This window comes from Tiliqua scincoides, chromosome 2 (assembly GCF_035046505.1).
Source record: "Tiliqua scincoides isolate rTilSci1 chromosome 2, rTilSci1.hap2, whole genome shotgun sequence".
Taxonomy (NCBI): Eukaryota; Metazoa; Chordata; class Lepidosauria; order Squamata; family Scincidae; genus Tiliqua; species Tiliqua scincoides.
The window spans coordinates 248,007,159-248,030,616 of NC_089822.1; the positions used below are offsets into that span (position 1 = coordinate 248,007,159).

Here is a 23,458-nt window from a genome sequence, read left to right on the forward strand (position 1 = left end):
CTGCAGACTTGAAATCTAGAAGCCAGAAATACTTTCAGATTGCACCAGTTCATAACATAGTTGGGAGATACAACTGAACACAGTCCTCCACAGCAACCTATGCCCTTAGCAAGTTGAGTACCAAACTTTTGGAAACCATGCAAGGTAAAGTTGAGTTCAAGGCTTCATACATTTGAATCTTCAGAGGTGACAAAACATCACTTTACACTTGTGAATATTTCAAGCCCTACAATCCTCTGCTATATAACTAAAGAAACCCAAGGGCTTGTCCCAGATATAGTCTGCATGTATAAGCTGCTACCTTCTTAAAATGCAATTTTAATGTACCCTAAGTTTTCATAGGCACATTCATCTAATTTGGCAATTACTGAATTTAACAGAGAAAAAAAACCTATCCTTTCCCATTTTGACTCAATTCAAAGTTAGTATACTTTTATGTTATTTTCACCACATGAAGTAAGCACCAGGAATTGAGTTAGGCTGAACCTGGGTCTCCCACCATCAAAACTATTGAGCCAGAGCACCACATTCAGCAAGCACTGTACCAATGACTATGAAACAGGGAGTTAGAATGATTACTATTCATGGGCATTGTCCTTCTGAAAGAGACATTTTGCAACAGTACTTTGCAGTTTCAAAGGCTCTGCAGAATGAAGAGGACAAGAAAAAAAAGCAACTACATGCAATTTTGAAAGCATGTGATTCCTTGTCAAATTTGCTCTGAAAAAGTCATTCCTAACAGTCTGGAGACTGGTCAAAAGCACACAAACGATACACTGACACTGAGTAAGATGCAAATAGTGGTGATTGGAAGAACCAGTAATAGGTCACTGACCCAAAGGAAAAGTCATGAACAACCAATACTAAAGAGAATGAATGAGAGTGAAAGTCAGATGTATTTAGCAATATTGGAGACACACCAAAGAAGAAAAATGCAGCCAACACTTCTGGATTCATTTTTCCCAGACCACATTCAGGGAGGGAAAACAGCTTTGGAGGAGGCCAGCAAAAGGCGCTTTAGATCTTAGCTTGATATCAGCAAAAGCAACAAAGCAGCTAGAGCGGTTTTGGAACAGCACAAAAACAGACATTATGTCACAGAAGAGGCCTCTATATACAATTATAGATGAGGGAACATATGGAATGAAACATCTGACAAATACTCAAATAAGAGAAATGCAGAGAATATACCAATATTCAATGCTGTAGTTACAACAGTTTAGTTTTGATATCTTTGACACTACTAAATTCCTATACAGTTCAAGTAAAACTTAACCCAATTTTTGCCCAGCCCACAGGTTACACATTTAGTCCCTGTGCATATATGCAACTTTGGGCAGAAATGGCTTAAATTCAACTTCATGTGTATGGATGTGCACATATGAATGAGGCCACAAGCTTTTTGTAATGCCAGAATAGCCACCAAAGTGTATTTTGGCTTCCAAATGCATATACAATATCAGGTGAAAATTTAGCACAGTCATTCTCGTATTACAAGATACATGTTCTCATGCACATGAACCTCTGTGCACAAAACTAACTGAGAAGTCACTCAAATTCAAAATTTATAATGCTTTGTATTCATGGTGCTTGAAATAAGGAACACCACCACTCTGTCAGAGAAATTTGTTCCTTATTAAACTATCTGGGAACCCAGACATTATACCCTATGTCTCATGATTTACAAACAGAAAGCCCATAGTGCACATTCTTGCTTTATTTACCTACAAGACATCTAACACGACCTGGAAGGATAGTGTAGAGAGCAAGCGGAATAAAACAGAAGTTCGCAGAGGAAACACAAGGGGGGAAGCACTAAAGGCTGAGCTGGGAATAGATTACAAACTGGAGAACTGCAGCTAATTTGCATACTTTACTTGCATGTTGCCAGACACACTGCATTTATTCTACAGTATCCTCAGCACTGGAATCGATCCCCTCAAAAGTGGAAAACATGAGTTATTCCTTAAATTCTCAACATATGAACTGAGAATTCATTTAAATTGAACAATTTTTGTTACATTGCTTCTGCATTTCTAATATCTGAACTCTACTGCTGCATCGTTTTCAGAAGCCAGAAAACAAAAGCCTACATTTTCAAAATTGAAAACAAGATGAAAGCCATCCCATCCACTGACAAAAAATGGCTCAGGGACTACAGAAAATCAAGCTAAGTCAGCCTAGCAATCATCCCTGACTGGGAGAAGGTCTCAGCTCAGATTTCCAAGCTATCTGGCAGTCTTTATATGAGAGAGGTAGCTGGAAATACAATGACCTAGTCTCTCCATCCCCAAAAGTAATGCCATACTCTTGAACTATGCTCTTTGAGCTTTCACAGTTATAAAAAATTATAAATAAATCTTTTGAGAGTTGCTGCAAAGAGACCAAAGAATTTCCAGTAGAGCACTCCCAAATGCTTTGCTTCTGAATACACTACCCAATTCAAAATGGGGGAGGGAACCATACAAAACAGAGCAAGCTGAAGTATTGTACTGGAAAAGCTGATGCAGGCCTTTACTATTTTAATATATGGGACACATCTTAATCCTTGCAAAATCCTATCAAGTCAGTATTACTTCCGGAGGGGGAAGGGGAGAAAGAAAAGGTGATGCATGTGTGTAAATAAAAAGGCGTGAGAGAGAAATATAACTGGGCCATAGGAAAATGTATAATTGGCTGTTTTAGCTAGACTGGAACTCCAGTTCATGTCAACACCACAAGAATTTTCAGGACAATTCATATAGGCCATAGCAAATTACTGAATATAATGCCAACAACTGTAGAGTATACACATACACTATTTGCCTCCCATGGAGAGATGGCTGGCCTCAGACAACATTTGTCATGCAGTGGATGCTGAACTGGAAAGGAGAGTGCTCTGTATCTGCAAGTCTGGCTGTATTACTTCATTCAAGGACCCCATTGGAGAGGCACAATCTGCCTACTTGGCCACTCCCAGAAAAGGCAAACAAAACAGCTCCAGAGTGAATTCCAGCAGGGATTTCAAAGACAGACATTGCATCAGCCAGGTGTACAGGAAGCAGCTGGGATTCAGAATCCAAAGGGCAGCTGACCTACTGAGAGGCTCTCAGAGCAAGCTCTCTTTCTGGAATCCTGTGGGAAGGATGAGCAGGAAGGAGGAGGAATGCTTCGGAGACAGAACAGGCTGCATCTGCTTCACAAAGTCTTTGTATTAGTGCTCCAGTCCTGGCTGCTCTCCCAGAGATGATGCAATCTAGAGGAACAAGGTCTGCGCCAGAGAGAAGTATTCACAGCCTATGCAGTTGGCAAGTCCGCCAAGGAGCTCTTATGAAAACATGCCAGAGCCAATCCAAATACAGCAGCCTCCCTTCCCCATAGCCACCCCACCCGACCATTTGGTAGACGAAGGAATCCCACATTTCATGTCATCACCCTGTGACTTGGGACCATGGAGAGGGAGGAACTAAGATTTTATCCTGCCTGACAATCCCTAGCGCTATGCATTTGAGGAAGCAGGAACACACATGCGCAATTCGAGGTGGGAAATACCCAACTCCTGCCCCAACATCCTAAGCACCAGTTCTTTTTAATCACTTCCTTGCCAGTGCAAGTCTGAACTCTCCAAACACGCACATAGCAGATCTGCTATGACTGGCCGCTTTGGCCCCACTCTCAGAAACCATGCAGAGACGAAGCATTGGGAACCATGGCAACACGACACAGTGCAGCAATTATGGAGCAGTGGCAGCTATTCCATACTTAAGGTTCAGTCCCTGCTTCCATTAGAAGCTTGATTTTAACCCTCCCCCTTCTTAAAAGTTACCAGTAAATGATCCTTTGGCTTCAATCTGATCAAATATGCTTTGCAAACAGATGACCATTTGGTATTGGGGTGTATGTGAATGAAATCTGAAATAGAAACAGTGTTAAAATTCTAGAAGAGAAAAATGTAGCCAATTATAGCTTAATTCTCTCTTCCTCCCCCCCCCCCCCCCAAGCTTCCTGGTCTCACATGTTTTTTTTTGACAATTTCAACTGGATTATATTGGTATAATTCAGGAAACACAGACAGGAGAAACTCTAAAACCTTTTAGAATCTACAGGAAGACTATGCCTTAAGCTTCTGCCAGATAGGGTTTCAAAACACCTTTTATCATGTTCAGAATGTCACACTGACATATTAAAGATACCTTATGCCATGACCTGCTTCAAACACCCCTAAATATAAATGAAATTTATTCAGCTCATATAACTGTGGGGGGGGGGGGGTTCAAGTACATGTCTGACTCCTATACTCACCTCTATGACACAATAATACAGTAAACACAGGCAATGGCATAAATGGGTGCTGAATAAGCCACAACATTCACTGCAGGCAAATTAGGAATGAATGCAGCCATGCTGTTCAGCTGTGTTTATTACAAGCACACAGGCACACATGCTCTTCTCAGCCTCACATCCCACCCCTGCCCCAGAACAGAGTTCTGGGACAAACACAAGCCTAAATGGACACAGTTTAGCTTCTTCTGCATTTACATGAACACAGAATAACATTAAAGCTGAGATGTTCTGAAGTTTACTTAACTGGCTTCAGGATTCTGACACAAACGTTACAAGACCTGTGTGGCCATGTATGTGCAAGACAGATAAATTTTGGAAAACTCTAGGGAAGTGATTTTCAACCTTTTTCATCTCGTGACACACTGACAAGGCACTAAAATGGTCAAGGCACACCACCAGATTTTTGACAATTGACAAGGCACACTGTGCTGTCAATGGGGGCTCACATCCCCCAATGGTCCTATTGATAAATGACCCTCTCCCAAATTCCCACGGCACACCTGGGGACCATTCGCGGCACACCAGTATGCCACAGCACAGTGGTTGAAAATGGCTGCTCTAGGGAGTGGTGCATGCCACATGTGGGAACACAGAAGGCTGGGTCCTTAAACTATCTTAATGTAAAGCAGTAACAAGCAGAGACATGCCCAAAGTTAAGCCTCCAGACACAGACCTCCACTGCAACGGCACTCTGCAGACAACTGCACTTTCCCAAGGTTGAGAAAGCATTCAAATCTTCTTAGCCATGAAGTGCACTCCAAACAAGGGTCTTGATGCCAAGTTAAACTTGGTGGACACCAAAGGAGGAAGATGCAAAAGCCTTCTTGAAAGCATCGTTTCGTGTTCTGGAAAAACACATTCATGTGACCTGCTGACTACACATGAGATTTCTCCTTGATGCCACTGTGGCCCTGCCTAGAATGAACTCAAGGCTCATTTTAACCAGCATACATTCCCTTTTTCTTGCTAATGGCTTTCAGGCTGGGTGGAGAAGCCAGCTTCTCAAGGAGTTGGAAACTATACAGTTGAAAAGTTGCTTCCTGCACCACCACCCCGGACAAATTCAACTTCAAGATTTCATAGAGCATCAAGCCCCTGAAAAGGTCAAAATCAGATCTCAAAAGCCCCAGAACTGCTACATTAAAAGGATGTATGTTTTAGAGCGAATGTAGCAGGTATTTACCATATCATCATGACAAAAAAAACCACACACACCAGCTCTGAACAGTGCCAAAGGACAGAACTACTTTAAAAGACACTTTAAAGAATTGCCATATATGAAAGTGGTTATCTCTACATATTTAAAAAGTGCCAGGTTACTCATTCCTCTCAGCAACATGAGAGCCAGAATGGTGTAGTGGTTCAGGAGTTGGACGATCCAGGTTAAAATCCCCACTTAGCCATGAAGCTTCCTGTGTGACCTTGGGCCAGTCACTCTCAGCCTCACCTACCCCACAGGGTGATTCTGTGTTCAAAGAGAGGGGAAGAACTATGTACACCACCCTGAGCTCCTTGGAGGAAGGTATAAAAATGTGAAGTGTGTGTGTGTGTGTGTGTGTGTGTGTGTGTGTGTGTGTGTGTGTGTAATACATACATACATATATACACACATATATAACACCCAATAATCCAAGAAGTTATTCCTTCCTCCCTAGAGTGAAGCTGAGTAGGCCAAAAACTAGGTTAGTACCTTAGCAGCAGTAAGGAGGAAGTAACTTCTCTAGCTGCACAAAGGTAATCATTTGTACACAACTTTAACAAGTAAATCAGTTCCTTTCCCACCACACCCTCTACCCAACACACCCATTTATATTTTTTATTTTCCTTTTTGTCAATTATATTTCTAAGTGTAAATACAGCCAAAGATTGACAAAATTAGCTAGAGATAGTGAACAGGAATGGCTGCATCAGAAGCGACCTTGGAAATCTGTACTAGCCATGGGAATCACCTATATTACTTTGGCATTCCATCTTTAAGTAATATTTTGAAACTCAGTCTTTGACTATTATCTAGTTTTTATTAAAGAAGCTGTACAAACAATCACCAAAGAACAGAAACACATACAGAGAATGTGAGACCTTCATGAACTTGAAAAGCAAGGCGGGACCACTATTTTCAAGCACCTGCTAACTTCTGAAGATGTAAAGAGATAAGCAGACATTACATAAGAGACAGTTTCAGGAAAAGGTGCATGTTATCCGAAAAACAGAGAAGGGGCAGTTGTTTAAGAGACTGCAATCAACAAGGACAGATCACATACAAGTATTATCAGTCAGTTCCCAGAACCTGGAACAGAAGTATGGAGCAAAGGATCTGGCAGAATTGACATCAAGAACTAATAAGTGTAGTATAAAAGAAAACAGAAAGGAAGCAGTGGGAGATCAAGTGCCCCAAGAAAGGCTAAATCTAGCAAAAGATATGACGAGACAGATATGCCCTTTGCTCCAATCAATGGTGGACCCAAATGTTGCCACTGACCTGAATCATAGAAAGTGACTCTAGTTTCAGTGAGAAGTAACTTCAAAACTCAATGCTGAGTAGCAGCCAGCGTTCAAACAAAACCAAAGTGTTAAAGGAATAATTTAAAATTCAGGGAAGGGGAGCTATGGAAGTACACTATTTCTCTGTCTCAGTTTCCCTTCTGTAAAATAAGAACTGTAGTATAAATTAAGTGTACAGACAATAATGGCAAGGGAATATACTTGATAAAACTACTGCAGCTGTTCACCACAAAAGTGGTCACAACAATGGTCATTATTTAAAGTGCATATGTATATAGTGTTGACAGTCTCTATTCCTCGCACCTTCGCAGAAGGCCCACTTTGGGGACATACCGTATTTTTCGCTCCATAAGACGCACTTTTTCTCCCCCAAAAAGTGGGGGGGAAAGTGTGTGCGTCTTATGGAGCGAATACTGCAAAAAAAAAAAACTCCGCCCCCGGCCCGCTCTGCTCGCCTTCCCAGGAAAGTGTTAGTGGGATGGCAGTCTCGCTGAGCAAGCCCTCCTGTCTACTCAGAAGTAAGTCTCAGAGTCACTGGGGCTCACTCCCAGGAAAGCGTGGGTGGGGTGGCAGTCTTGCTGAGCAAGCCCTCCTGTCTACTCAGAAGTAAGTCTCAGAGTCACTGGGGCTCACTCCCAGGAAAGCGTGGGTGGGGTGGCAGTCTTGCTGAGCAAGCCCCTAGAGCAGGGGTGCTCATTATGTCGATTGAGAGCTACCAGTCGATCTCCAGGCAAAATGAGTCAATCACAGGCTTCTCTCCCGTCCAAGCATCCCTAGGAGTGAACCCCTGGCAGGCTTGTGAGCCCAGGGAGGGAGCCTAGGGAGTGAGCACCTGATGGTTCTGTGTAGTTCTGTGTGCAAGGGGTTTTGCACTGGTCTTGCTGTGATGTCTGTACAGAGATCTTCCCTCCCCCACACCTTTCCCCTGCTTTTGCACTGGTATGTATGGAGATCTGCTCCCCCCCCCCCCTGTATTGGAATCCAGGAAGATCTGGTGAGGAGGTAGATGTGGTGTCAGCAGTGGCCCCTTTAAGGGTAAGGCCTGGGCATCCAGCAGAGTGTGCTGCACAGCTGCAGCCACTGGAAGGCAATAGGGCCCTCAGGGATATAAGGAGTACCAGAGGCAGAAAGGGTTTGTGGGTTTTGAAGGAGTGCAGGTTGGAGGTAGGAGAGGAGACTGGCTGGGTTTATTGAATTTGGAATCTGACTGTGGATTGTGACTGGACTTGGATACCCTGATGGATTTGACTGACCTACCTGGAACCTGACCCTGGACTGTAATTTGGCTTATTGGCTCTGGACTCTGATTTGGTAACTCTGATTGATGGGACTGATTTACTTGGCATCTGTGGACTGGAACTGGACTCACTTTTGCTTGCTGCACTGGTGAGTTGCACAAGGGGGACTGATCAGCCTTAAGTGGGCACGAGGCCCAGTGGTTTGGAATTTGGCAGAACATTGTAGCAGAAAGATAATGTGATCCCCTATTTGTGTGCACCTGCTTTTGTGAGCTTCATAAATTCTGGCTCTAGTGATGAGTTCTTGGGGTTTCCAGAAAACTAGAGTACTCAAACCTTTAAGTCTCTCCATTTGTTAATGACAGTGATAATGGTTCTTAATGCCACTGTTGACTGCTGTTCACTTTACATGGTTCAAATGTTATTCTGTTATAGTTTATTAAATTTTATTACACTATTTGGTTCAGAATATTTTTTTCCTTGTTTTCCTCCTCTAAAAACTAGGTGCGTCTTATGGTCAGGTGCGTCTTATGGAGCGAAAAATACGGTATGTTTTCCTAAACATCAAAGAACCGGGGTTTTAGATATCCAGAATCTGTATACTGAACCACAGATGTCTTCAGTCCCCATGCTCATCTTCTCTTTAAATTCCCAATCCATGCAACATCTGCAATGTGATGATATAATGGCTCCTTCAGTAAATTAGAATGCACATTTACCACTGGCTTCAGAGGTCACGTACTTGACAGAATGCAGGACTTGTTTTTCATGCTAACTTTTGTTTGATGTGTTAATCTTAGCAATTAACTACCATCTTTATAATCTCAACCCATGTAGACCATAAAGATTACAATGAAAAGTTAAGATTAGTGGTGCATCACAGATTCTATTCATCAAAAAGGGAAATTTCCTTCATTTACAGATTCTCACACTCTTGAGTACTGAGAAGCATAACATCTGCCATGGATAGTTCAATGTGATCAACAACTTGTGCTTCTGAAAAGGCTACTGAAGGCTACTGAAAAAAACTCCACAGTCAGGGAATTAGAGGACAGGTCCTCTCCTGGACTGGTTGAAGACCAGGAAACAGAGAGTGGGTGTCAGTGGGCAATTTTCACAATGGAGAGAGGTGAAAAGTGGTGTGCCCCAAGGATCTGTCCTGGGACCGGTGCTCTTCAACCTCTACATAAATGACCTGGAAAAGGGGTGAGCAGTGAAGTGGCTAAGTTTGCAGACGACACCAAACTTTTCCGAGTGGTGAAGACTAGAAGTGTTGGTGAGGAGCTCCAGAAGGATCTCTCTAAACTGGCAGAATGGGCAGCAAAATGGCAGATGCATTTCAATGTCAGTAAGTGTAAAGTCATGCACATTGGGGCAAAAAGTCAAAACTTCACATATAGGCTGACGGGTTCTGAGCTGTCTGTGACAGATCAGGAGAGAGATCTTGGGGTGGTGGATAGGTCAATGAAAGTGTCAACCCAAAGTGCGGCAGCAGTGAAGAAGGCCAATTCTATGCTTGGGATCATTAGAAAAGATATTGAGAACAAAACGGCTAATATTATAATGCCATTGTACAAATCGATGGTAAGGCCACACCTGGAGTATTGTGTCCAGTTCTGGTCGCCAGATCTAAAAAAGGATATAGTGGAAATGGAAAAGGTGCAAAAGAGAGCGACTAAGATTATTACTGGGCTGGGGCACCATCCTTATGAGGAAAGGCTATGGCGTTTGGGTCTCTTCAGCCTAGGAAAGACGCCTGAGAGGGGACACGATTGAGACATACAAAATTATGTATGGGAAGGATAAAGTGGATAGAGAGATGCTCTTTACACTCTCACATAACACCAAAACCAGGGGACATGCACTAAAATTGAGTGTTGGCTTATTCTGTGGAACTCCTTGCCACAGGATGTGGTGATGGCATCTGGCCAGAATGCCTTTAAAAGGGGATTGGGCAAGTTTCTGAAGGAAAAATCCATTGCGAGTTACAAGCCATGATCCATATGTGCAACCTCCTGATTTTAGAAATGGGCTCTATCAGAACGCCAGGTGCAAGGGAGGGCACCAGAATGCAGGTCTCTTGTTATCTGGTGTGCTCCCTGGGGCATTTGGTGGGGCTGCTGTGAGATACAGGAAGCTGGACTAGATGGGCCTATGGTCTGATCCAGTGGGGCTGTTCTTATGTTCATGTTCTTAAGTTCTGCACCAGGGATCACCCTCGTTCCTACAAAAGCAATGCTGGAGTATAGAAAGGAAAGTTTTCCCCATGCATTACCATACTATCTGGAAAGTGATTTCTTACATACATAGCACCTTGTTGACTAGTATCAACATTTTCATATAAAAGGTTTAGGAAATCTCAAGTATTTTAAGCTTTTTTAGACTGCTAAAGAACCCAAACGCAATCAAAGCCAAAGCACTGAAGAAAAGCTAAGCCAAAAAGGAGGCTTGTTGCATTCATTTCTAATGGGGAAAGGCCTGCTTGACTGTTCAATGTTCATTTGTAACTATATTTGGTATTGAGAAACTGCAGCCATCACATGAGAAACTGTTTCCTCTCTGCCAGTTCCTGCTGCACCTGGAGACCCAAATACACTGTCTTTACCTGCATGTCTTATAAAACTAATATACTCTAAAAGCCTGACATTGTGTTCTGTCTTTTCTGTTTTTTAAGCTCTCAGCTGCCTCCCTGTTTCTCTTTAAGCTTCAATGGGTAGTGGACCATTATGAGAATTCAGCCTTGCCTTTTGTACATTGTAGGCCACACTCTTATTTTCATAGCTAGCCCAGCTGGCTAACAGCTAGAAGGACTAGGGGACCTAGGTCGCAGGAGTGACATCATTAATAATCAGATTTGGCAGCATAATAGCAATAGCAAAAGGATGAAACTACTTCCTAAGTAGATGAACCGACTTCTACCACCCCAAGTAAGCCAATTTTACCAGAGGTTCTTTCTGTATTCTAAAGGGAGACATTTTACCACTTAGAGTCAGTGCCTCTTTTCTAGGGAGAATGAGAGACAAATGAATCACTGCCAGAGAGTTCAACTGTATTAACACAACTGCAAATTATAGAAAAAGGGCTAGCAATCCCTTCCCACGCCTTTAGACCCACCATTTCCTAATCTACTTCCCTACTCTCTCAGACATGGTCTCATTAACCATTTCCTCATTCAACCACAATACCCAAGAGAACCCCCAAACATTTGTGAAGTTTTTAGGCTGCTCAGCCACTGCAGGGAAACCAAACAATTTGCAGGACTAAAGAACATACAAAATTTACCAGAAGCAAGGCTTTACATACTGTTAAGAGAGTCAATCTGATCCCCAACAATAGCCTTTTAGACAACTGTGACCATTTACATCTCTTATGGTTATTCTGAAAGCTTTGCTCTATCAACTAGGTGGCCTGGTTGCAATGCTAAATGTTTGTTCTTAGGCTTTATAACATCAGCAGAAAAAGCAAGCAGCGATGGTCACCTGGTTCACTTATAACCACATCAATCCCAGGCACTGTTCTTATGTTCACTCACAAAATCTTGAAAATGCCTTTTGATAACAAACCAAAGGTTTTCAGCATTTACGAGTGCAGCTAAAAGAAAACAGTTCCAAGAGAAACAAATGGAGCAAACATATGTGGCACTTCCAAATGCAATTCCTGAAAACATGGATAATAGATGCATCTCAAGAGTTTTGCATTGACAAGACTGTCTATTCCAGATGTAAACAATAAAGCTGCTTTGGCTAGGACTTCATGACCTCTTACTACCAACATGCATTACTAGGAATACTGACCCCCCCCCATACAACTTATTTTTTAAAAGCCAGAGCAAAGCAAAATTGCCTTAAACCACAAATAAAAGGTGCATTTTGTACAATATAAAATTTGTTTCTAAAACATGTTTCTCCTCTCACTTAATATATGTGCACAGGTAGATAATTATCCCCATCCAAAATCTTCATTATCTAATGTTTAATGACAGAGACTCTTATGCACAAAATATCAAGCTGCAACAACCTTTAAATTGCCTCAAGACTGACTGGCTTGCTGCAACAGATGCACAGGTTTCTAAACTGTGAGTCTGTGGTCCACCAGTGGTCATGACCCATTTCATGAAACTGACAGGGTTGATTAGGCTAGGCCAGTGTTTCTCAAACTGTGGGTCAGGACCCACTAGGTGGGTTGCGAGCCAATTTCAGGTGGGTCCCCATTTATTTCAATATTTTATTTTTAACATATTAGACTTGATGCTACCCTGGTAAGTGACTGCATTTGGGGAAATGTTACAGACCTGTACTTTTAGCAGACTACTACGCATATGCTTTTAACAATGATAGTAAATAGGACTTACTCCTGGGTAAGTGTAGGCAGGATTGCAGCATAGGATTGCTAAAAAATTTTCCTGCTTGATGATGTCACTTCTGGTCATGACAACATTTCCAGTGGGTCCCGACAAGATTCGTTTTCTAAAAAGTGGGTCCTGATGCTAAATGTGTGTGAACCACTGGGCTACGCTATGTACATCAGGGGTTAAACAACCTGCTTCTGGGGGGCGGGGGGGGGGGGAGAAGCACTGCTGCCCAATCATCATAATAGCCATAGAGGCCAGAGTGGCTGGAAAGGAAAACTTTTTTATGTTGGTTCTAAAAATGCCAAAAAGTTTGGGGACCACTGGATTAGCACACACAGCTACTCATCTGAAGAGTATCTCACATGCTTTTAAAAGTAATCAGCAAACTCAGATCCTTCAGGTTACAAATAAAACCTCACAAACTGCTTGACTGCAGTATAGATCCGTCCAAATTAAATGGTTAAATTACTTTTAGCACAGAGTTTAGAATAGTGGTTTACATGTCCCAGCATGAAATATGATGTAAGGCAGTGTGCAAGATATAGGGATTTGTAGTGCATACTAGCCAGAAATACATTCTGAAAACAAGCTGCTACAGATCACCAATTTGTACAATTCAGATCTGGCCCTGACAAATTTCCAGTGCAACCAAACTCTTTGACAACAGTAATTAAGGTTTAAGCTCTCTACACATTTGTAAAGAGTTTCTATCATGCAGTAATGGACAGACAAGTCACATACCAAAATTGGGTCTTCTTTTGTAAATTTGCAGCAAGTACGCTTCCTCACTGCAAATTTTTAAAAAATGCCCCAATTTATTCTACTTACATATACTATGAAAGCATTGTATTTTTGTGATGTATTTTTTTCAGTTGGTTACTAGCAAATTCCATTTTAGTCACTTCAGTATGTGACTTTTCTGTTACTGCATGAATTTCAGTTTCACTTTAATGTTATTAGACACATGAAGCTAGAGAAAGAGGGAGACTATCCAAAGTGGGTAAGGGATGACACCACAAGATTGGTGGCAACAAGGAAGAAGGCCTTCTTTGTGGCAGCACCAATACTATGGAACTCCTCAATAAAGTTGAGATCTATGCCCTTCATGTTGGCCTTCTGGCAGGGATTAACCACTTTTATTCTGATTAGCTTTCCCATCTTAATCTTTGTTGGTTGTTCTTCCTGTTCTTCCATTGGTTAGTAAACTGCTCTGCGCTTTTTGTGGAGTTTCATGTTTTATTTATTGTATTTTCAAATACTGGTTTCTGTTTTTATTGTAATTTTAATGGTAGTTTTATTTCAGTGCAGGAATGCCACTGTATCTGGAAACCCCCATGGTTAAGTGAAACCATGGATACGACAGAACACCCCCCCCCCCGGAGGTTAGCAGAGCTCCCCTCACCTCCAGTGGGTCTTCTGAGTCCAGCAGAAGCTGCACATGTCTGCCCGTGGCCTCTGAAGGGCTCAGAATGACTATTAGAAGCCGAAAAATGCAACTTCCGGTTTTCAGCAGGAAGTTCATCAAAAGACCACACATTTAAGAAAGCTGCAGATTTCCCCACATTAAGTCACACTAGTTTTTAAAACCAACTGATATAGTTCAACAAGTGAAATCTCTGCATGAAAACATTTCAGTTTTATCATACCTAATTTATCTCAAGTAAATTAAAAACAGGTTTAAGCTAAACAGAAATAAACTGTTTTAAAACACAAAAATAAGTTTCCAGGCATCTTTGGATTAGTTAAAGCCAGTTCACTAAACCATTGCAAGTCACATCTTAAAGTGTTACCAAGACCTGTTGCTGCTGCCCCTGGTCCCTTACTGTTTCTTACAATCATAACCATTACTGTGGTTGGCTGTGAAAGGGGCCTATGAAAATGACAACAGTTGAGAGAACAAGGTTATGGAATTTCAACAATATACAAGCATTCCTGTGAATATACCAATTTGAAATGTTTATAACCAGGCTGTAACCCATGTAAACTTGACCTAGATTGCAATATGAGCATGGTACAAGCGTGAATGCACCCCAAATGTAACAAAAACTGAAGATACATTCTGAGCTTCTAGTAACTGTCCATTTGGATGAATAAAGTATTTTTAAAAATGAGTTCTTCAGCCAAAAGGCAAGCAACCAGAGCTCATTCTACAGCATTTACTAAAAGCAAGCAACAGCAAATGGACTATAGTGATAAGCAGAGATGGAAAAATCACTGGCCCAATTTTCACTTCAATCATGGGTCACCTTGGTAATAGTATCCCTACTTTATATCCCAAATTTAAAGTAGGAATACCAGCATACTACAAAAAAGTGCTAATACCTACATAAAATAAGACAACGTAGTTAAGGACCATTCACAAAGTACATCAAACACAATATCCACAGGGAGAGAGAGAGAGTCACAAAGTTATGATAAATCTGTGACAAAGAATGACAGGAAGTTGATTGAAACATGATGCTACACACTCAGTTGCTTCTCAAGAAGAATCATTTAGTACTTGGTGCTTGCAAGTACATTTCCATGACTTTATAAACACACCCTCCCTTTTGACTTACACATAACAGAGTTATGCATTACAGATGCTCAAAATTTGTACTTCAGTACACTTTTGAGTGGGAAATTATACAAAACAGTGACAATGGAGAAGGAACTAAAGATTTTTTTTATTTGGTTTAAAGAATGTGCCACTTTCTAGATAGTTCTATAGCCTATCTGACTTTACCTCATGGAATATACATTTAAATAAAATTTTATTGACCAAACGCTATCAAAAGATATCAAATAAAAATCTTAAGTGAATTAATATGGATTCTTATTAGGATCCCAGTTATCTGATTTCAATTGTATCTTCATGACCTGCATGATAGAGAAGATTGTTCATGCCAAATTCTGTGCATGACCCATGGCTGACAACCATTTTCTAGCTGGAGTTTAGCTGACGATCTTGTCGAGGCATGGGATGTAACAGCATCTAGCTGACACACCTTGAGGTTCATGGGCCCTGAAGGATTAACAGGAGCAAACTTGTTCCATTAGAAAACAGCAACTATAGCTTAAGCATGAAGTGCCCCCCTTTTTAGTCACTCTTGCGTAATTTACTAAAATCACGTTTGCCTGGTAACTGAATGTTATTCAGTGCTTTGGTTTCTTTTTCAAGCCCCAATGAGAAAAAGTGACATCCAGATTTTTGCCTATTTAAATTTTAGAAGTTTCTCCCCCCCCCCCCCCGAAGAAGTTTTACAGGAAGCATGCTGGAGCAGAAGCCATGTTCTTTAGCAAATTTCACCTCTTTGCTAAAACCTGAACACACAAAACCCTTCAGAACAATTGTGTAATACAGGTACTTGCAAAAAGGAAGGCAACTCTTTTAGTCAAAAGAAGTAAGATTCCTAGCAATTTACTCAAGTCCTATCCTAGGGTAAGCCTAGGACAAAAGCAAGCACTGGATATTGTTCCTAAGGAACCAAAGTCAAACTTTCACCTTATACCTGTAACCTGAAAGGTTCTGGTCTTACTATTCAGACATGAAACTTATAAGACGATGCACTGAATAAGCTGTGTCATGTGCACCTGGACACAAAAAGTCCTACAGTTTTGAATCTGTTGCAAAGGAACACACTCTCCAAATTCTGCAGACAGAAAGGATCAAGTTCTCTGAAGTGACATGAAGTATTCCTAAATGTTCCTCTGCCATGATACATTGTACTCCTTCACTGGCCATATTCTATTCAAATTCTGGGAGCAACTGTCCAAGAATGCAAGATAGAGATTGTCACTTTTCAGGGAGATGACCACCTGCCCTATTAAGGTTATTAGAAACAATAAAGCAAAAGGTTATATATTCTTCTTTGAAGTTACCTGCTTCTCCCCTGCTCTTCCAATTTATGTTTTCACTGAAAGCGATCTGGTAAGTCATAGCTGTCAACAAGAATCACCTCTTTCAATGGTACAGACTCAAGTACTGATGAAAGGATCCTTAACTTTTGGATCACATGATGTTTAGGTCATTTCACATTATTTGGCATAATCAGCAGCAGCATCTGGTAGCCCACACTCACACACTTCGAGAAAAGAATTAAACGAGGTATTCATTAGCATATAATTTAAATTAGTTTTATAGAAACTGAGGGTATAGAACTTTTTAGTCTTCAGCAGAATTTCAGGACTACTGCCAAAGGAATCAAAGAACTACTCACACTACTATGGTCCCACTATCTTCAATGGGACATGGGAGAAAACTTATTCAGAATTGTCTCCAATATGAATAAGATGTGCAAGGACAACAGAACTAACTTTTCAATTTCCCAAACACTGTGCATTAGTTTTAATCATCTTTTACTACTCTATGCTGCCAAAAGGTAACAATGCCAGAACAAAATCCTCAGTCATTCCCTTATTTGTTCTCTTAACCATAATTTAAACTGAGAATTCAGGAACTAACCAGTCTTATCAACTGCATTCAGTTCCTTAACAGTGAGCCTTTTTTATTAATTTTCATTGGAAATGTGCCTTAAGCACCACAACAGAAAATGTGCTGTCATTGATAACCTCAAGTCATACAGCCTCCTAGTGATTGCACCCCACAACAAAGCATTCCCAATGATCTCACAGGGAGGGCAGACACATATAAGGAGAAATAGTCAGGCTTCAAATCATGAATAGTTACATAGGTCATCACCAGCACTTTGAATTGGGTTCAGAAATATAAAGGCAGCCAATGTAGCTGAATTAACAAGGGGTGATTTAATTATGACCCCTGGCTCCAGTCTAAAGCCTGGTACTGCATTCTATAGTAATTGTAGTTTCTGAACAGAGTTCAGTGGTGATCCCACACAGACTAGTGCACTACAATAATCCAACCAATGCAGGAAAGGACACAATCAACATGTTCAATGCAGATTTCTACTGTCCTTATGCTATCTAAACACACATTGACAAAGATCTGATATCTCCACAATACCACATCATTATGCTGCAATTCCAGTTTTAGCTTCAACCACTACAGTACATCTCAAAAGACTTGTGTTGAAAGGCACACAGCATCTTTGTGCATGCTGCCACACCAGCATGACCTCCAGTCTACTTTTGAATAATATGATATGAAGAAAGCAAGGGTGCTATCAGAGCAGACAAGCCACTTTCATGCTAAACATAAGCAATGTTATTTAACCAATAGAGTACAATATTCTTGTTAGGTATATATTTAGTTATTGTCCCATTAAGATGTATCAGTGTTCTTGCATTAAGAATGAAAAAGGCAATGGTATGCAGCAGATAAAGGGCCAAATTCCCCATCCAGCAGAGGTCCAGGGGCCAAATTATATTTTTTTCCACTAAATGTCAATTCAATCAGCACTTCAATGCATTCATGTCATGGTCCTTGACAACAACTTCCAATTTAAATGGAAAAGAGCACTAAAGCATACTAGCCCTCAAAGATAGTTATATTTTGTATTGAGTACAAAAAAGGTGCTATGGGGTACTCTGAAGACTTGAGGGTGGGGGCCATAGCTCAGTGGTAAGCACACACTTTGCATGCAGGTTCAATCCCTAATATCTCAAGGTAGGACTGGAAAAGAGTATCACCGCCAGACAGTGCAGACAATATTGAGCTTTATGCAGCAATAAGTCTCAGTAAAAGGTAGTTTCTACATTCCTGGACCTTGCTGGATATTCCCTATCTACAGTAACCATAGAAAATCATGAGATACTTTGAAAGTGTGCTAGAATCAAGATGGCACTACAATCAAATTTTGAATTATACTGCCATTGTTCTATTACTACCTGAAAGCAAAGATGACAGCCATTAGCTGCATTTTTGTTGTTGTTCAAAACTTAAATACAAATAAAATGCCAAAGCACTGTGCAGCATCCAACTCAAGGTTCCATTGCAGATTATTCACAGCAGGGAACTAGTGGCATACTTTCAGTGAATGAGCTTCTACAGGCAGTTACGCAGCTATTTTCAGATCATCCCAAAGCAGTTTCAAGGGTTACAATGACCTTTCAAGATTGTAGCAAAAACCCACTGAAAAGTTAAATGATTGTGGCACCAAGGACAGACAGACAGGCAGACAGGCAGACACCCCTTCTGGTAAAAACATTCATCTTCCTAAAATCAACAAGTATTCTTGAAACTCAAGGTGCTGATATACCAAGCCACTTGATCAAAGCTTTCTGCTCTATGAGAACTGGAGCAGCCCAGGTGTCTGGCTGCCTGGGCTTCTAAAAATTTAAATCTGGTTCCCCCTGAATGTGAACTATTTTTGCAGTCAAGTTTCTAATTTCTGATATACTGTATTTTGAGACTCCTTTGTTATTTAAACTATCTCTGTATCCAACTACACTAATGCCCGGTAATACAACTGTCTTTCATCATAACAGAACAGAAATTAGTTCCAGCCTAACTCAATACTGCTATAATCAGTACTGTAGACATGGGGAATGCTTGTATCAGAAATGTTACAGTTTAGTATTGCATTAATGTTATATTAGAAAGCCAAGATACAAATAAAACACAAACACAAATAAAATGTCATGAGTAAACCTCCACATCATACCACCACCTTAGACAGATCTATGTCAGGTTCTTTTGGTACATTTACATGTTTTCAAACTTGTGTAACATCATCTACTGGAGGAGTTATCAAACCACACTACAGTGAGCCACCACCAAGACACAGAATTGACAAACAGCAGTGTTTCAGCCCATAGGCAAATCAAATAAAGACTGGGTCTAAGAAGCACACAGATTATCTGTAAATACAGTATGCCCTATGGTGTTTGCACCCTCAAAAACTAGTAATTCCTTTTGGTCAGACAATATCGCCTGGAATGGAGCAGACCAGACAAAGAACCATGTTATACTGACTCAGAAATGGCACCTACCTCCTGGTGTGCATACACACAAGAGAGGGCATCAAGAAGGAACTCACACTTCCCCTAGCAACTGTACCCTTAGGGAAATTCACATTATGTAGTATACCTGTGAGATTACGTTTTCAAAAAATGTAGACAAATCCTAGAAGTCAGTCATTTACAAGCATCAGAAAGGGACTAGCATCAAAATGAATATATAAGAGGAGGTGCATATTTGTTGTATCTGTACTTTAAACCATTTCTGCCCAACACTGCATATACGCAACAGGGATCAAATGTGGATACCTGTGGGATGGGTAGAAATGAGTTAAGCAGCTCAACATATGTTGCACCCAGGTATATAGCTGGGAAGGGTTACTTCCTTAGAATGTGTTCTACTGCCAACTGCAGACAAGATGTGCCATATTCTGACTGCTCTCTAGCCTTTGAAATGAAAATACTCTCTGCACAAGTAGGCTGGTGTCTGCCATACACACCCACTACACAAAGCAGAAATTCCTGTCAATAAGGCAAGTGGGGCCCAGGCAATGGAAGGGGAGGAAAGACCTACAAACAATAAGGAAAGCATCTGGCTCTCTGATTTACTGGAAGGGAGGCTGTAGTCAGACAGAGACTGCAGCCACAGACCAGAGACTGCAGCTCTCTCACTTCAGAAAGATCTGATCAATTCTCACTGTACTGGATTTACAAAAGCTGCAACTGAGACAGACAAGGCATCTCTGGATTTTCAGGCCACATCTTAATGCAGCCCCAGAGACAGAAGGGGGAAAAAAACCCATAGTTTTAGCCAGTTGGCTAAATTCACATCCTTCTGGTTCAAAGCTTTCATGCCCCAGAAAGAAAAGTCCCTTCTCAGTGCATGAACCAGCCATCTCCTAAGTGCAGCACTAATGGAGGTTGTGCTGCTGTCCTTCCCTAGAGACAGCAGCCAACACTACTGAAGCTTCTCACGTAGCAACCAGAGCTCCAGAGCCAACATTAGTTGCTAGTCACCGCCTTAAACGCTCACCCACAGAATCCAAGGCAAAGCAACACCCTCAGTCACCTCTGTGTTGTGAGACTGACAAAAAAAGGCTAACAAAACCAACTTCCTGGACCAGGTGGGGGGGAGGGGGGAGTGACTGATGTCACCTTCATAGGTGACAAGGAAGAGCCTTATATGCCATTAACAGAGTAGTCTGTCATTGAGCCTGCAATTCATATCCCAAATTTCCATAGACAACTCATTTGGAAAATATTTTTGAAATCTGCAATGAGTATTTGCTGCCAAAAAATCATGGCTTTTGAGACCATGGCCCCATCCCCCTACAAGACAAAATCAATTCATCCTGCTGCCCACAGACTCTGCCTGAGTGAACCTTAAATACTCCAATTACATAATGAGCCAGGGAGAGAAACTGCAGGAGACCACACTGCAAGGGCCATTATCTCCTTAAAGTTACACTAGCATCAGCAGAAGGAATCTCAATGGTATATTTTGTTCTCTTTTATAAATCTTTTTGGATATGGGCACTGTTGCTTGAAGCACAGAAGATCCCTATGGTTAACTGTACAGACCTCTCACAGCTACACCCTTCTCAAGAAAGAAGCTCCTGACATTCTCTAACCCCCACAAACCTCTTCTGAGATTGCCAGACAAACCATTTCCCCACACTCCATAAAGAATTCCTCACACAACACAAGAGAGCTCTGTTTCAAAAAGCAAGCCACTGGCACCCCAAGGACAAGCTGCTGGAGACTGAGGCTATGACGACCTTGCCATAGCATTATTGTGTTTACAAGGAACTGTGCTGCCGGTGAAGGTGCTGGCATCAAAGCAAGCAAGCTGAAAGGGACCCCTAGAACACACACACCCCACAATAAAGAGTGGGGGGGGGAGAATCCATGCTGCAGCCTCCCACAGCAGGCAAGGGAAAAGAAGAGGGCCAAGTGCACCACACAAGCACCATGAGAAAGCAGAAAATGCAGGTCAAACACCTCCTCCCCCATTGCCTGAAGGAGCCAGCAAGTCAGAAGCAGACAGCGGAGAGGGAGGGAGGGAGGGAGGGGTGAAGGGAAGGAGCAGCTCACGGGAAGCTGCTTCAGCACATGGAGGAGGGGTGGAAAGGAGAGCGGAGGCAATGGTGAACTCACACAGGAGCGCGCGCACAAGCACCCTTTCCTGGCAAACAGCTGCTTTGAAGTGGAAGCCACGGTCCCAGAAAGGGATTTTCCCACATTCTCACACTGGGGCCTTCCACAAAAGCTTCGATGGGGGCTCCTCTCTCCACCCCCACATGCGAAAGGAGTCCTGCCCGAGAACCCAAACGCAACACATGCACTGGGTTCCCAGCACCAGCACCTCCCCCTCTTTCCTCCCCCCCTCCCCCGACACCGGACACGCAGGAGACGAACAGGATTCAACCACGACACCGCCCCCGCTCTCCTGGCCAGCGCCTGGCACAGGGCAAAGCTCCCTCCCCACCCCCACCCCCGGGAGATGGGCAGGAGCGGAATCAGAAGCAGCCCAACCCCCCACCAGACCTTCCCTCCCCACCCCCACCAGGGAGATGGGTGGGAGCGGAATCAGAAGCAGCCCAACCCCCACCAGACCTTCCCCTCCCCTCCCCCCCTCGCTACCCTGTGTGTAGAACTCGACGGGGATTCCCATACACGTAAACCCCCCTATATACACCCCTCCCCCTCTCCCACACACACACACCCCTCCCTCAACCTCCAGATGCCTCCAAAGATGGAGAGGAACGGGGGTGTCAGGCGCAGACAAGGAGGAAGGTGCACGACCTCTCTTCGCCCCCCCCTTTCTCCGCCACCACAAAAAAGAAAGGCAAGGAGGCTCCATGGTTCCCCCCCCCCCGAAAGATTCAGAGCCCAATCCTAGGCTTCTCCACTGATTTTCTAGTCAATGGGGCTTACTCCCATGTAAGTGTGGATGCAGCCTTAGAGCCCAATCCTGTGCACGCCTTACCAGAAAGTAAGTCCCAGTCTAGTCAGTGGGGCTTACTCCCAAGAAAGTGGGGACAGGCTTGAACCCTTCGACCCCAACCCTATGCTTGTTTACTCAGGAAGTAATTCCCATTCTGGTCAACGGGGCTTACTCCCAGGAGAGTGTTGGCAGGACTGCAGCCTTAGAACCCAATGCTATGCATATCTACTCAGAGAGTAAGTCCCAGTCTGGACAATGGGGCTTACTCCAAGGTAAATGTGGCTAGGATTGCAGAGCCCAACCCTATGCTTGTCTACTTAGAGGTAAGCCCCATTATAGTCAGTGGGGCTTAGTCCCAGGAAAGTGTGGGTAGACCTGCAGTCTTAGAGTCCAACCCTTTGCTTGTCTACTCAGAAGTAAGCCTCATTATAGTCAGCGGGGCTTATTCCCAGGTAAGTGTGGACAGGGTTGCAGCCTCCTCTCCAGACTTTGCTCCTTTCCCCCAACCCATGAGGGGCTCAGGGAGAGGGAGCAGGCGAAAAAACTTAGAGGGCGGCGGGGGGGCACTCAGAGGACCCCCAAGAACTCCCCGCCCCTCCCCCTCCACATGAACCCCTTGAACAGCAGCCCCCTCACCCCCCCAAGCCCAGTACCCCGCCCTCGCCCACCTGTCCGGCCCGTGCCCGGGCTCCCGGTACTAGGCCCTGCTCGGCGCCACGGTGTTTCCTGAGGAGGCAGGCGGGACCAAGAGCGACGCTCCACAGAGCAGGGACTCCAAGGCGGCCGCGGCGGCCCCTCCCCCTCCTCAGCCACAGCGAACAACCAGCAACTCCTCCTCAGCAGGGCCGGGCGGAAACGGCACTGAGCGCACGGGGATTCCCAGCGCTGGCGCCAGGGGCGCCCCAGCCACACCCCCCGGCTTCACTCATTGGCCGGGCCTGTCGCACGGTCTCCATCCCTCCTGGGCGACGCCCCCTGCACCCGTCCCCGCCTCCTATTGGCCCGCGCTCGCTCTCCGAATCCAAGGAGGGCGCTCCATTGCTGGCCTGGCCGCCTCAGCCGCAGTTCTCCACCCCGCCACTCCATTGGTCAAGGCGGCTGTCACTCTACTCGCGTCTCCAACCGCCGCGGTATAAAAACGACCGCGGCAATCCCTCGCGCCTTAGAGCACAGCGAGCGGGCGGGCGGTTCGGAAGTGCGAGAAACAGAGAACTCGAAGAGCCGGTCCCTGATTGGCGC

The 23,458-nt window shown here is 43.3% G+C and overlaps 1 protein-coding gene across 3 annotated transcripts in view; it reads right to left on the reverse strand.

Annotated features, from left to right (window-relative positions):
• SETD5 (SET domain containing 5) overlaps positions 1 to 23,056 on the reverse strand; it is a 66,352-nt gene extending 43,296 nt beyond the window's left edge. For 2 of the 3 annotated variants that reach the window (XM_066616921.1, XM_066616919.1), the window contains exon 1: positions 22,888 to 23,056. The gene's annotated coding sequence lies outside the window, so the exon portion shown is untranslated. Of the gene's footprint in view, positions 1 to 21,429; positions 21,477 to 22,887 lie in introns of those variants that run through there. The other variant, XM_066616920.1, reaches the window with a different exon arrangement.
• Between the last annotated feature and the right edge of the window lie 402 nt (positions 23,057 to 23,458).